The sequence below is a fragment of the Simochromis diagramma genome, unplaced genomic scaffold (genome assembly GCF_900408965.1).
Source record: "Simochromis diagramma unplaced genomic scaffold, fSimDia1.1 OVJJ01000565.1, whole genome shotgun sequence".
Classification (NCBI taxonomy): Eukaryota; Metazoa; Chordata; class Actinopteri; order Cichliformes; family Cichlidae; genus Simochromis; species Simochromis diagramma.
Window position 1 is genome coordinate 712,285 of NW_024387304.1, and position 15,516 is coordinate 727,800.

Consider the following 15,516-nt stretch of genomic DNA (forward strand, 5'->3'; position numbering starts at 1 on the left):
GTGTGTGCGAGAATTGTCTCCAAGTGGGGAAGAGGTGATTCTGCAGGTCACCTTCTACCCCAGTGGACACAAAAGAAAGAAAATAGTTGTGTTGTTGATGAAAAAAGCAAAGCAATGATAATATGAAGAGTGTTTGGTGTTTCTCAGCCTAAAACAACTACAATCTCACTTTCTGTTTTTAAGACAGGAGAGTTCAAAAACCAGAGAGGGGAGATGTGTGTTGTTTCAGTAGTGCTGAGAATAATGAAAATGTCTCAGTGTGTCACTTGCAGTGTTGGTCAACTTACTTGAAAAAAGTAATCAGTAACTAATTACTGATTACTTCCCCAAAAAAGTAATCCCGTTAGTTTACTGATTACTCAAAAGTAATTAATTACCCAGTTACTCAGTTACTTTTTAAAAACACGATTTACAACCTGAAGAGGTGATAAAGCGATAGATCTTTCAGCCCAATTCTACTTTTTCTACATAATCCATCATACAAAATGTAATCAAATGGAAAAGTCTCTTTTTAAAACTTGTTTTATCAGTTTTAATCTTTTAACTTTATGCATCAAGCAAAAATTTAACTATATGCAACATTCTCTGACTTGAATAAATTAGTTTAACATTTAAACCTATTTTCTGCACATTCCAGCACATAAAATAAAATATTTTTTGTGTTTACACTCAGTCTTTCAAATAGATGCAAGTAAAACACAGCAGAAAATAAATAAAGTCAAAGACTCAGCGGTCCTGTTGCTCTATTTTCACCTGTAAAGCAGGAGTGGGGTAGGCGGAGGTTTACCCTGGTGCAGGTGTGCTGCAGCGGTCAGTGGAAGAATCCACGAGTTTCTCTGTGAGTTTCCCATTACGTCGTAGCTACTCGGTGCTTGCTTGGAGGTTTAGGGGTTTTTTCACTGTAAAAAGAAGTTTTCTTCCCACGCACAACGGACGCTAATGTTTTTGTCACTTTTTATGGAATCAAACTCAAAGTAAGGTCAGTACTTCCACGCTTTAAACGCTGCACGCTCATACTCTCTCCTGCACTCGATACATGATCCATTGTTGTCACGAACGTCGCACTCGCTTACGTCACTGTCATGAGACATTCTCGCAAAAAACCGCAGTAACGCAGCGTTCCTACGGGAAAGTAATGGTAATCTAATTACCGTTTTTGCAATAGTAATCCCTTACTCATTACTTGAAAAAAGTAATCGGATTACAAAAAGTAACGCGTTACAAGTAACGCGTTACTGCCCATCTCTGGTCACTTGCAGGTGAAGAGCAGACCTGGATCAATTTTCCACATGCAGCAGTTGGAAGAAAATTATAGGTTAACACCATTAGAAACACGCAGGCCCAGTTTTTGGCTGAATTGTGTTTACAGCTTCACTACTGTGTTCCTCATCCTGAAAAGCAAGCTCCAAGGAAGCTAACCTCTGCTTGAAGACAAGGAGTGCAGTTCCAGAAGCACAGGCATGAACATCAACAGTTGACAGCAGCCCAAGAGACAAGCAGTCTCCTGAGTGAAAGACCCAGCAAGCAGCAGCAGTGTGGACAAACGGCATCAGAGAGAGAGAAAACCCATCACCTGACTGGATGGAGATGCGTTTCCAGCAAGCTGCAACTTCACTGTGTGTGAAGAGGACTTTTGAGGAGACTATCTGAGTGACATTTGCCACGTTTGGAGTGGAATGGCAAGATGAGACAGTGGAAAACACAGGACAAAACTAAAGAGAACCGACTGCCATCGGACTGCAAAGTGGGAGAGAGAACAGAGTGGAGGAGCAGGTGAGGACACAGAGGAAGGCTGTTGTTTAGTTGCTTTTTTCCTTTTTATTTTGTTACTTTCATAGTGCACTGAAAGTTTTGTTTGATAACCTCTGTCATTTAAGCATCTGAACAATTTGAACAGGAAGAGCTACACAACATGTCGGGAACGGTTGCAAAGTGAGTTTCTCCACATTAAAATGGGCTCGGGAGAAAGTCACTTATTATGACAATCAGAACGCGTGTCCCTGTCTAAAAGGATTCAGCGAGGTAATCCAGTCTAAATTCTTTTCCTTTTTGAAATGGCGTCATATCGCTGAGGGTGGAAACGAATAAGTTGTTGAATAAGTTTCTAAACCAGCAGGACCTGTGGAAGCGCAGACCCAACACAGTGTGTTTACCATTAACACATGTTACGTTAGAAATAAATATGTTAATTAATATGTTTTTAGTACAGTGCACGTCTCTTTTTCCAATTCTGAGGTCATTAATTTTTATAAAAAACTTTTTTAGTGTCTTGGTGTCTTGTTATGCAAAATTTTCTGTACATTGGTTTTTCTACCGAGACAACGTCTCCCCTTAAGTCCCCTCTTTTCCTTAAGTTTCAGTAAGCAGAGACTTGCACAATGGCTCGTGGTAAAACAATTTTCTGCAGCAGTAACTTTCTGTCAAATGTGCTACAATACTGAATTTTTATGTCAACGTTTTGATCACTATTTTATCATCGTCATTTGATAACTTGCACGACTTCTGCCCTCATGGGGTTCATTTCGTGTGGAATAAGATGCATTATGACGTATGAAAGGACCCATTTATGTGACTGTGGACAGAGCCAGTTGATAACAACACTTGTGATACCTGGTATCTTCACTTGAGGTTCAGGTTTTACCTCTCTCAACTCATTCGAACCAGATTACCAGATTATATGTTCAGCATAAATCCCCATGGCAGCTTGGTGAGAAGTTCAACACCTTTGTGACATTAAAACTCTGACTTTCGGCTAAACTTACTATCTCCATTCATTGTACATCCATCAGATATGTAAAAGTTATGTTGGTATTATCGCTGCTACTACCTGATATTGTATTGTGTCACAGGCTTATCGGTGGAGAAGCAACAAGTCCAAGTAAACTGCACCACTGACTTAGATCTTGAATCTTGGCTCCACAAGTTTACCATTATCTCAGAAAAATGTGCACATGGCTCTAAATATTACTCTTCTTATGACTGTAAAATATTTTCATTACAGCTGCATCACGTTTGCAGGAATAACAGAAAATAAAATTGAAAAATAATTTCTAGAATTTCAAACAAACTGCTGTGATTGGTTTATGGTACTCACATAACCCCGTATAATAATAGTTTAACCCATGCTCTTTGCTAATGGCTCGCTCGTTATGCTAAGTAAGTAGTCAATTTAGCAGAGTCACAGATAATCTAAAAACAAATACATTAGTGTGAGAAACCAACGCGTCCAGTCCCCCAGCAAGAAAATGAGCAAAACACTTCAACTCAACTTTATGGAAAGAAAAAAAAAGCATATCAAGCATGTGTGTCGTTAAAGTTGTTCTGAAAATCATAAAGCTCATACAAAATATTCTTGAAAGTGCGTTGCTATTACTAAATCATGACTGTGTCTATTAATGATTTAGAGAAAAAGATGACTAATATGTATAATTAATACTTTAGCAGCTGTCCCATTTTCTGTAATAGAAGGTGAGAAAAAATCGAAAGTATTTTCTAACAATAAACTGTTTACTGTGGAAAACAAATTGCAAATATATTATTAGCGTAACAGCAATTTATGCACAGATTATTATCCCAATGCTTTAGAGTAGACTGGGATGATTTTATTTTTCTCTTGAATATTTGAGAAAAAATACACACCTTAATAGAAATTTTAATAATATACATGATCACTATTTATATGTGTAATATGCATGACTGAAGACTCATAAAAAATATCTTAAAATTAACATAGACTTTGCTTCATTTTATATTAAAGTATCCACGAGGCATAAGGTATATTTTACTGGCATTACTGGCCAGATTGGTGACCACACCATTAACCATGTCTGTTGAGTGTCCCAGTAAAAAACAACGACATGCAGTGTTTCCTTGTCAGTTCAGACAGACGCATCGCTGACATTTAACATCGTCTTGCTGAAACCTGCAGAGTCAGAGGATCTGCTGCAAACCTGCTGCAGAAACAAAAATGGTTCCAGGTGAACATTTCCTACAAGCCTGGTAAAACATAGTGCTTTGAGATTTTGAGGTGGCCCCTTAGAGCTGAATGTGCTTCTTTAGGATAAATACATGACAGATTTATTTGTCATCATATCGACACATCGAACCGTGTGCTTATTTCTACATGAGGCTTCTGTACTGGCTCGCATGCAGTCTTGCTATAGTACATGTGTGTGACTAATTGTGTCTCTACCACTCACATTGTATGACTCTGCAAGTCCCTATCCCTCACAAACACAACAAAAAATAAACATGCAGGAACTAGATACGTAGCATAACTCTGAGGATGACTGTGTAAACGTACATTCATATTCATGAGTTCCAGTATGTGTATGAACGAGTGCATTACCAACACATTCTACTCCTGTGCTCAGGTAGACGGTGGAAAAACGCTAACATATGACACAGAGAAGGGAACACTGAGATTGACAGACCAGACTGTATTATGACTGCTGACTCCTCGGGGTCCTTCAGAAAAGGCCATGTCTCAAATACATTGATGTGTATTTCAATGGCTATTGGACCACTCATTATATTGGAGACATTTTTGGCACAATTTCTTTGATTAAAATGAGAAAAAGAACAGTTAGACTTGAATGCAGATCTCGAAAGAGAGAGACAGAGAGAAAATAAACTGATCTGACCTTCTCCTGTCCAGACAAACTTTCAGCATCTTTCTGCAGTGGATTTAGCACCATATCCATATCTATTCTCAGTGAGACATGGGACACGTTACCTTATATGGGGAAAAATATGTTAAAATTGGCATAGAGTTTGGTCAGTTTTATATTAAAATATCTAATGGTTAAAAAAATCCCATTTGTAGGCAAGATCAAATGATACCTAACTGCAATTTTTGCTACTTCCACATTAAGCACATGATAAACGGACTGACTCTCCCAGAGCTCTAAGTACAGCATGCCTCATTCACCTATTCAGACAAGGACCTTTCCCCATGTTTTTAAGTGCGTTCTATCCAACATACTCCTATTCATAATACTTACTTCTAAAAATTTTTTTTACTGATTTTTGTGATCATTGTAGCTCACATGGATTGTGCACTGCTATATACGAGTTATCTAAATGCACTTGTTGATCGGAGATTATTTAGATTAGGCTAAAGGTTAAAAATTGCTTGAATTAGCAGATCTGGTTGGAGGTGATAGACAGCCAGCATTTAATAAATGTGTACAGTGGCAGATTCAAGCCTTTGTGCATTGGTGTTGACCTGCAAGAGCTCTTTATTGGATTTCTCATATGAGCTACTTTTCAGATTCGACCATTGTCACGACATTCCAGGGACTGGGGCAATATTACCAGCTTTTGCAAATTATGGACAAATCTTTGTGATTGCATAATTATGAAATCTGATCATGTCAACAAAGACTCAAGTTCCAGTGTGAGAAAACAGTCTGATTAGAATGACATGCTGTAGCAACAGAGCTGGAAGAAAGTAGCAGAAGGTCAAAGCAAGGGTTTGACATTTACACTGCAGGGAATCAACTTGCTCTCCGTGTTATGCTTTCTTACAGCATTACAGAAATTATGAAAGTTACAGCCCTTTTCCAGCAGATAATTATCTTTTAATTGCTGTTTTTTCCTCTTTTTTCCAACTTCAGCCTTCTTCTTTCACACTTTGTTAAATCTCTCTGTAGAAAAAGGTCAGCGTGTGCAGAGTGTGATGCCATGGCTGCGTGCATACAGGTGCAAGGCAGACGGACACATCTATAATCTCACAGCTCATGCTCTTTGTGTGGGTCATTTGCCATGGTAACTGGTAGGCAAATGGAAACACAATGTAGTCGGAGGAAACTCTGAAGAAGGGAAAAAGGATAAAGGAAATGGGAAGATGAAACATCTCTCACTCTGTAAGGGTCAAGCAAGTACTCTACTCTGGCAACAGGAAGAGTGGATAGCAGTGTGGATTTATTTATATGTTTATTCTGAAAGAAAGCCGTTTGTACTATAAAGCTATGGATATTTTTCCGTGTGCACAGCTCTCTCTCTGTGTTTGGTTCAACTGTGCTCTCATTTCCTACCTTCCCCCCAGGTGCTTCCTTCTCTTACACTGAGATGAAGTTATTACACTGGGAACAATCCTCCTGCTTGTCCACTGTATGTGTTTCAAGGTAAGGTGAAGTATTTTTCCAGGACCTTAACCATTAATAATTGCTCTCCTGTTTCTTTGCAGTTGCACACGTCTGTTCTGACAGACATGAAAACCAACAGGAACATGAAAGCCTGTAGCTTCTGTTTCCTACAAACAGAGCATGACACATTAGACAAACAAAGATAATAATGTCTGATCTCTTGCCACTAAGCTTTTTCCATGCAAAATGTCCCTGCTGTAATCCATGCAAATGATGTTAAACAGTGCTGTGAGAAAAACAAGTTGCCCCATTCTTTATTTTTACATATTTGTCTCATGTACGTGTAATACAGTTTTTAAATGATGATGATTTCATTTATTATAACACAGCTAAAATCTGACACGTTTTGTCACTTGACACTGCAGAGGTTCTTGTCCATGCATTTGTGTCACTGATTATTGTAACACTCTCCTTTCTGGGTTACCGAAGAAATGTTTTAGAGGTTTACAGATGGTACAAAATGCAGCCGCTCGCATTTTAACCAAAACTGGGAGACATGAGCACATTACCCTAGTACTGAAATCTCTTCACTGGTTGCCTTGTCAGGTTCCAGCAGATTTTAAGGTCCTGTTGCTCACCTATAAGGCTTTAAATGGTTTGGCACCTTCATATCTCTCTGACCTCTATGTTCCCGTGCTCTCCGGTCTCAGGGCACTGGCCTTCTAAAAGTTCTTAAAGCTAGAAGAAAGACTGAGGAGCATGCTTTTTCTTTTTGTGCCCCATCTTTGCTGAATAACCTCCCTCAAGATATGAGGCAGGCATGCTCTGTGGAGGTTTTAAAAGCTGAGGTAAAGACCCACCTGCTCACCAGTTTTTACTGGTTCTGCCAGTATGCCTGTGAAGGTTCTCAGTCATCCAGGTCATCCATAAAGATCAAGGAAGTCCAAGGAGCTTGGAAAGAAAACCGTCTGGACTTCTTTAAGCTGCTTGAAGATATTTCACCTCTCATCCGAGAAGTTTCTTCAGTTCTAAGGGTCAAATGGTGGAGAGTCCCAGAGAATCATTAAGGGGTCTATTGTCCCTCTGTGGGGGGAAACTCCCACAGGGTTTAAATCTGGGACTCTCCACCATTTGACCTTAGAACTGAAGAAGCTTCTTGGATGAGAGGTGAAACATCTTCAAGCAACTTAAAGAAGTCCAGACGCTTTTCTTTCCAAGCTCCTTAGACTACTGTTTCTGTCAGTTTTTAAATTGTATTGTTTTAGTATTGCTTTTATTTATTTATCTTTTTTTGTCAAGTCAGCACTTTGTTTGAAAGCGCTTTATAAATAAAGTTATTATTATTATAAAGGAAATCTTCATGCAAATCATAAATTAACTATTAACTGCAGTTTTTCGAAGGCTGAGCTCAACTTCACAAGCTAATCCCAGGCATGACTGCCAAGATGACACACCTGATGAACCAAGAAATCACCTGTCTGACTAAGTGAAGTAGGTTATAAGATCTTATAAAGCAACCACAGCCTACATTTTCAGTCTGGAAATATGTCAGTTGTCATTTCTGAGGCTTTGGGAGTCCAGCAAACCATAGTGAGACTCACACATGGGGGAAACTGGGAACAGTGGTGAACTTTCCCAGGGGTGGACAGTTCATGGAGGAGGGCACAAAAGAACCAAGTTTTCTGGCTAATCATGTTCAAAGTGTGTTCATCTAGTTAGCTTTCACTACAGTTTAGACTGGTCAGGTTAGCCAGCATAGGTCCAGAGTTTAATAGTTTTAAAGTATAATAGTATTAAATAATAATAGTATTAAAGCAAGAAATTTCAAAGGTTTAGCTTTTTAGTATCGGTAGTTCTCCAACAGCATACAGTACAGAACCGCAAATACATCTGCACATACTAGATACTCATATCTCCATTGCTTTTACAATGTTTTGCAGCTAAAAGTTGCCTATAGTCTGCTTTAATGCATTTTCTTGACGTAAAACCTTGAACACAGATGTAAAATCTGCATCCAAGTTAGTGTCAGCGTGAACAATTCCTGCTTTGGTGCAATTGTTATATAACCTTTGGCTTTTATTCTGACAATAATCAATGTTAAAGTGAAATTGGAGCTGCTGAGAATAAAGCAAGAACTTGGGATAAAAGCTCAGATCAGGATAGAAACCACAGGAAGACAGTGTTTCACACCTGAGAGTTTGTGATATAACAAAGTCTTGAGAGGTTTGGATAACAGGTGCCAAATGTCAGCAGCTCCATCTCCACAGACCTGCTGTTGGCCTAGTTTGTCTTGAGATGCAGCTGTATGCTCTGTCACAGAAATGGCAAATAAGCACCAGAGGGGGTTCAGTCACACACACACACACACACACACACACACACACACACACACACACACACGCACACACACACACACACACACACACCACACACACACACACACACACACACACACACACACACACACACAGGGAGATGTATACCTTGCCCAACTACATGTGCTGTATACACTTATTCACCAACAGGCCTGCATGAAGACAAGCTTTTCCAAGTTACAGCACAAACACAGGCATTTGTATATGCATGCACACTCTCACACAAAAACAGACTGCGCACAATGTGGCATTGTACCCTTAGTGAATTGTGAAAAATAGGACAGGGTGGATGCATTTAATCTTTGGTTGTCTGTGAGGATGACTGTCAAAAACTTTTATTCGTTCTTTTTCTTTCTCTCCCTTCCTTTTATTGAGAATCTGGCCTTTCAAGAAAACAAGGAGAAAAGAAATGCACAAAAATACTGTTGATCATTTAGATATAGGATTGTTTACTAGTTTTTACTTCGTCTGCCAGTAAAACAGTTACACAGACTTGTTTTAAAGAAAACATGTGCTGGTCAACATGGTCGATTATTTTAAAACAGGAGATATTATTTTAGATTTATCACAATCAAGTTTTGATTTGGCTGATACATGAACCTCTCTGTCATGAATATTAATAATGATATTAGTAGTTAATAATTTAATATTACTTAATTTAATAATTGTATGGCCTGTGCTGAGATAAGCTGACATATTTACCATGTTAGTGTAACGCCACACTTTGTTTTTATGGTGTGGTTTTGAGTGTCGACTCAATAAAGTCTGATTTTATTCTTATTTGTACAAAAATAAACTAATGTGATTTTGGACCTGTGATACTGAATGCTGACTGTAACCTGTGCAGTTAAATAGAAACCAAATAATTGCACGTGGTGAGAATATAAAATGTGACGCTATCAGTAAAAACAGTGACTGACAAAGAAGAATAGTAGCTCAAAAATCTTACTGGTACGATCTTGAGATGTTACACGGAGCAATCGTCTGTCATTGCTACAGAGCCCAGAGTCCAAAACCAAAGACAAGCACCTGGAGAACAGAGAGAGCTTGAGTTAAAAGAAGAAGAAGAAAAGGCAAAAGTATCTAAAACCAGTCACAGTGACAGAGGGGTGCACACAAGAAAACGAGAAGCAGATTAAAAACATTTTGTCCTTTGTTTCGTGTCATTTACTAAAAAAAAAAAAGCTTTCCATCGCCAAGATATTACAAGACATGTGCATGGATAACATAAAGTGTGAGGCTGTGTGGTTGGAAAGCAGTGTCCCATCTCTGTTTTGTCATGTATATTGTCCCCTGGCCTTTATGAGCTGATATGTTCAAAGCTCTTAAAAATGAATGGTCATGGGAAACTCTGTGGGCGGTGCCCAGTCTCCACAGGGAGACCCAGCTCTGCCAGAACCCCCAGGGCTAAGCACTGTCTCTCTGTCTTATTGTATTCCATGGCATTGTTGCAACAGAGTTTCAGAAGCTATTTCATATTCCATGAGAAATGTAGGTGCACTCACAGACGCAGTCGGCAAAACCTACGAGCGAGTATCCACTGACTGGTGGAGTTTAAGGTGTGCAGAGGTTTAAAAATGTGCACAGATTATGTGCACCCTGTACGTCTCTGAGTGTTCTGCTTTCATCCAACCTTGTTTGGTTATCTTGTTGTTGGTCAGAAAAATCTGAAATACTGGCAATGGAACAGTAAGACGACTGTTTGAAGCAATATTTGTTGGACCAATCAGTGTTTTAAGCCCGTATAAATGCGAGGACGTGCTCATGCTCGGCAACTCTGAGGGAACCTTCATGAGAGACGAAGCTCTAGCTCTAACTTTAAAGATTTGGCCACGCGCCACTTTTCCATCTGGTTTCAGTTTCAGGTAGTTTTTTTGACAACAACAAATCCTCTCACAATGTTAATAAATTTGAAAAACCAAAAGAAAGAATTCATGAGAAAATTCCACATCCATGCCTTAATCTATAACACTGTGTGTGCTGCTCCTCTGCTTATGCTCCGCCCCTCCACCGCTGTCAGCCAGGTGTGTTTTGTGTACATTTGACACACACACAGTAAGAGTGTTTCCAGATGTTATACACAGCAAACTGGATATTCCTGGGGCATCAGACGAACAACAATAAGACTTTTGTTTCAGCAGTTTTCTTCACCTTCATGATTTCCACTCATTATTACATCTGCAATATTTTGTCCGATTCAACAGTTTTCTGTCTTCTATGAAACATAAACGTTGTAAAATGCACTGGAGTCCAGGCAGCAGTAAGTCATGAACACACGCACCTTTTGATAGTGTAGTGGATGCACCTCAGGAGGGACACAATTCCACCCCCCACACAGCCAGTGTCTGCCTGACAAATGCTATTTCATACCAGATCCTCTCTCGAGTCGGCCATTTTGTGTCACAGCGGCTCACCCCTCCCTTCTGGTCTAGTATTATTTCATGGCCTCCTCTCACACTGTAGGGGGCAGTTTGTGTCTTTGTTACTGAATGAAGTTTGGGGCACACACACACACACACACACACACACACGACTCTGTAATGTTACTCTGACCAAACCTATTGCATGCTGCCTCGTCTCCAACCACGCATCCATTTTGTGCTAAATAGGGAATAAACATCTGAAGGCCCCGGGCCTCATTATTATTTACATTAGTGCTAGTTAGCTATTGTTAGCTATGACCACTTCTACAGATTCTCTAGAAAGGCGGAGATATGCTGACGCCCGCCGTATCGTCAAAGGACGTCACTGTTTGGTGTCCAACGGCTAAAAGAAAGTGTCACAATGCTCTCCTTAGAAATTACCAATCAACACATCACAACTAAATAATTACTACAAATTAAGAACACATGAGATGTGTCAGAGTTGGAATGTCTTATTGTCTGACATCATCACAGCCTGGGGTGAACTAATATGTTAATTATATTCTATTAAAGGACTGCTACACTGTGTTAACATCTAAGGCCATGAGACTTTTGGCTAAATGAGGATAAAACATGGGTGAAAAAGAGGCATTATAAGACATGAAACATTCTGCAGTAGTAAAATAGGAGACATTCAAGGGAATGGAGACATTTCAGACAGTTGGACAATTTAGCATCGATGCTACTCAGGATGAACATGGTAGCTAGCTCTTTACTAAGACACTCGATGTTGATGTATGTCAGAAAAGAAAGGATGAAATAAAGACAGGAGTGAATAACAACACACAGTTGATGTAAGGAAACAAGATGTACTCCATTCAGAGCAGCAGTAAAACAAGTGTTTACTAACCGTGTTTGTTATTCTGGGACTAAATGCAAGGACAGACAGGGCCAGGGGTGATATGTTGCTGAAGAAGGTTGCAGCGTGGGCATGCACACAGATGCACGTTCTCACACACTGACCCCCTGCCGGTGCAGATGGTGCTAAAGCAGGCCCTGTGCTTGCTGATAAGCAACAGGAACAGTGCTCCCAACAGGGAAGTTGTGTTTTCAGAAGAAAAACTGATTTCTAATTTGTGTGTGCTTTGCCTGGACTCAGAGTCCATTAGCAGCAGGGCACCACAAACACCTAACAGAGATCCACAGTGCTCGGAGCCCTAACTAGACTCATACAGTTAGTGATGCTCCGTGGGTGCCACTGAACAAATCCATCATTTCTTTATAAAGTAACTGGTGATATTGTGCGCTGGTGTTATCTCAGAAATAACAGCAGCAGCAAAACCTTTAACTTCACTTTTACACTATTTAAAAATGTTAGTGAGCTGACAACAACTCATGAAGCAAGACGTGAGTATGAGCACGAGCCATGAAACACTTGAAACACATTTAAATGTCACACACTGGACAAACGTAACATCTAAAATAATTTCCTGTTGTTATCTTTGAGAATGAACATTTTTGTACTGCTGTATAATTTTACTTTATTTTATTAAAAAACCTCTATTTTATGATATACTAATCTTACTTTACTGATAACCTGGATGAATTTGATGAATAAATACTGAGCAGGAAAGAGTTATACTCAAAGAGTTACAGGATGAAATTATCAAATCCGTCTTTGCAAACAAAACCAAATTCACAGCATGTCCAGCCTTTCCTTCACTCTAGCTGTTACTGTTAGCCGTTCCTTATGTACTCATTAGAGAGGCGGGGCTACGTGTCGGGTGGTTTGTTTGTTTTGGTGTGAGATTTGCACATGAGAGCTCTGCTCATGAAGGATATAAATCCACAGACACAACATCTATATCGACTGACTACAGAAGCAAAATCAATGTTTTGGTCCAGCTCATTCTTGTCTAGAATGTATCTAGAAAAATACATCGTTGTCAGGCTCTAATCATAGATTGCCCTAGTTAGTGAACAATGTTGTAAAACTTCTGTCAAGTGGTGTCAGACACACACCAGATATTTGTTGTTTCGATCAGTGTAATAACCCCTGATTCTTCTACTGAGCAAACAAGAGAAGTTGGAAGAATTGGAAAGAAAGAAAAAAGCTGGGAGTCATTGCATATAAAAAAAAACATACACACACAACCTTGGGACACACACACACAAACACACTCATGCGCGCACACACACACGTTTGTAAAATATTGCATATTACGTAAAGTTAAGACAAGGAAGAAAAGGGTTTTTTTTTTATGTTAAAAATGCACAGAGTTGCATAAAGACCATGAAATCTCTCTCTGAATGAACCACTGGTCAAATATCCAGCCACATTTATGGCAGAAGCTTACTGATTGCTACCAAAAGCATCTCATCAAAGTGCATTTAACCATAAGAGTTGGGATGTACGTCTGCTTTTGAAACTGTGTGAATGAGAGAAAATCCAAAATAAAATTCATATTTGTGTGCTGGGTTCCTATTTTTAAAGACTAAACATATATGGTATAAAATCATTCCACCCTGGAAAAAAACAATTCAAAGAAATTATTAAAATCCCTAAATTACCACCACATTCACACCTATAAATTAATGTATGTACATTTTCAGCTGTAGCAGTAGGAATTTTTAAATTGCACGTGGGTTTGTATTTAAACATCTTTGAATTTTGAATATTCATTCCTTTTTTCCAGTCGAAAAACCTAAAAAAACACAAGACCAAACAACACCCAATCAGCTATAAAAACAAAACAGCATATTATTGTCCTGTCATAACATTGCCAAACAGGTTGGCAAGCCCATTTAAAATGTCTAAATATGTGTAGTTATTAGGAATCAAGTGTCTTGCAGACCGGTCTGTATATGACTAACACTGAGCTGACTGGTATGGACGCCGGATGGGAACAGAATAACTGGCTTTGCTAAACCGTCCATTATCTGCATTTATGATGTTAAACATGAGTTTTTAAAAGATATACTAAAGTAATATTTATTGTTCTTTTTTGTTGGTGTTTTACGCTTTTGTTTGATTTCTCAACTGGGGGAAAGAATTTTGTTACAACAAAGCAGATCTAGTGAAAGCTACTGTAACAGCGAGACTTGTATATTCTACACTAACAAAACATAATTTGGAACGTACAAGTATTCAGCATTATTCTATTCTCTTATTCTACATCGGAGGGGCTGCATACCAGTAGAGATCAGAGAGGAAATATTATTTTTTTAAATTTGTACATAACAAACATTTAACTGCTGCAACACTACAGTGAAAGCGTATATAAACAGTACACGAGGCTCTTGTTTTTCATCGTCACTGGTTACCCTCGGGAAATATGAATGTAAATGTGAATCGACTTTTGTTTCTTATAACTTCACACCACTAAATAAAAAATGCACAATGAATTCTACAATTTGCCATGCCCTTAAAATAATCCTGTTTAATATAAAAGAGTATGTCATGTGCTGATTCCATGTCAGCTTTTATAGTATTTTTCACAACAGAAACAAATTCTGTTAACTCTTTTCGACCTGAGGGTCCTTGCCCTGGGACCAGAGTACATCGTTAATAAAACTGAACCTGCTGCCTTTTTTCCAAGGATGTTAAGCGTGGCACATTCAGTGACGAGGTCGTCTAAGTCTACACTGATTCAAATGAAGATTTTTGTAAGGATGTCAAGCATGGTGCATTCAGTGACGAGCTTGTTTAAGCCTACAATGATTCAAATGAAGATAGCACTGATATGCTTTATACTAGGAGATCAGATTTACATCAGAACAGATTGAGGATAGCTTCAGACAAAATCCACGTTAACTTTTATGCACAATAGCACATTCAACAGGAAAATTAATGAGATTTTCTTTTGTGCTTTACTCTTCAGGTTTAGACTCCATAAGTGATTCCCAAATTCTTCTAATGTCCCTTGAAAGATGTTAAAGCACAAAACTGTTAGTAGTCTAGTTAGTCAAGCTTGCTTTTAAATGCATCACTGCAGTATTTAGCATTTGTTTTTTTCAAATACCAAGCCAACCATAAATAGTCATAAATCTTCCATGTGCTGCAGAACATACATGTCTCAGGGGACTCAATATTTCAGGTCCACATAGGGAAGCTGTCCACAGTGCATCACTGTAAATGGCAAATTCCCCTGAAACTCTTTGTCCCATTTTAACAACTATGTTAGGGTCTTACTGTTATTTCAAGTCTGTAGAAAATTTTGCTGTGTCTCTCTTTTTAGTTTAATAGAAAAAAAGATCATTGTATCACAGTGCACGTCCCTGTATATTCCTGCGCACAGAAGAACACCTTTGAGCATGTAATCAATTATGCACAAACACAGACATACACAAGCACAAATGCACGGACATCCAACACAGTTGGTGACCTAACAGGAAATTTAAAGCTTTTTAGCTAAGCACTTGTTGAGGGTGAGATGATTGCCACTGAAAAGCTTTCAAGGGCTTTCAAAGAGTGCGTAAGGTCATAGCACTTTCAGCCTCTAATGCTGTAATCTTTGGATGACATCCAAAGAAATGGCACTCTCCATACCTCCTACACTAAAAACATATATAGTACAGGGAAAAGTAAGACTTTACCGTTTCAGATTCGACTTTCTCTTGATCGTATGAGGCTACTGGGAACAGTCAAAGGTGCAGTGGTACAGTACAAGTGACCTTACCTAGTCTGAG

The 15,516-nt window shown here is 38.9% G+C and overlaps 1 protein-coding gene across 1 annotated transcript in view; it reads right to left on the reverse strand.

Moving 5' to 3' along the window:
• LOC120716630 (teneurin-3) overlaps positions 1 to 15,516 on the reverse strand; it is an 840,982-nt gene that overhangs the window by 394,342 nt on the left and 431,124 nt on the right. Inside the window, exon 5 of the mRNA XM_040004185.1 lies at positions 9,414 to 9,493. The gene's annotated coding sequence lies outside the window, so the exon portion shown is untranslated. The remainder of the gene's footprint in view (positions 1 to 9,413; positions 9,494 to 15,516) is intronic.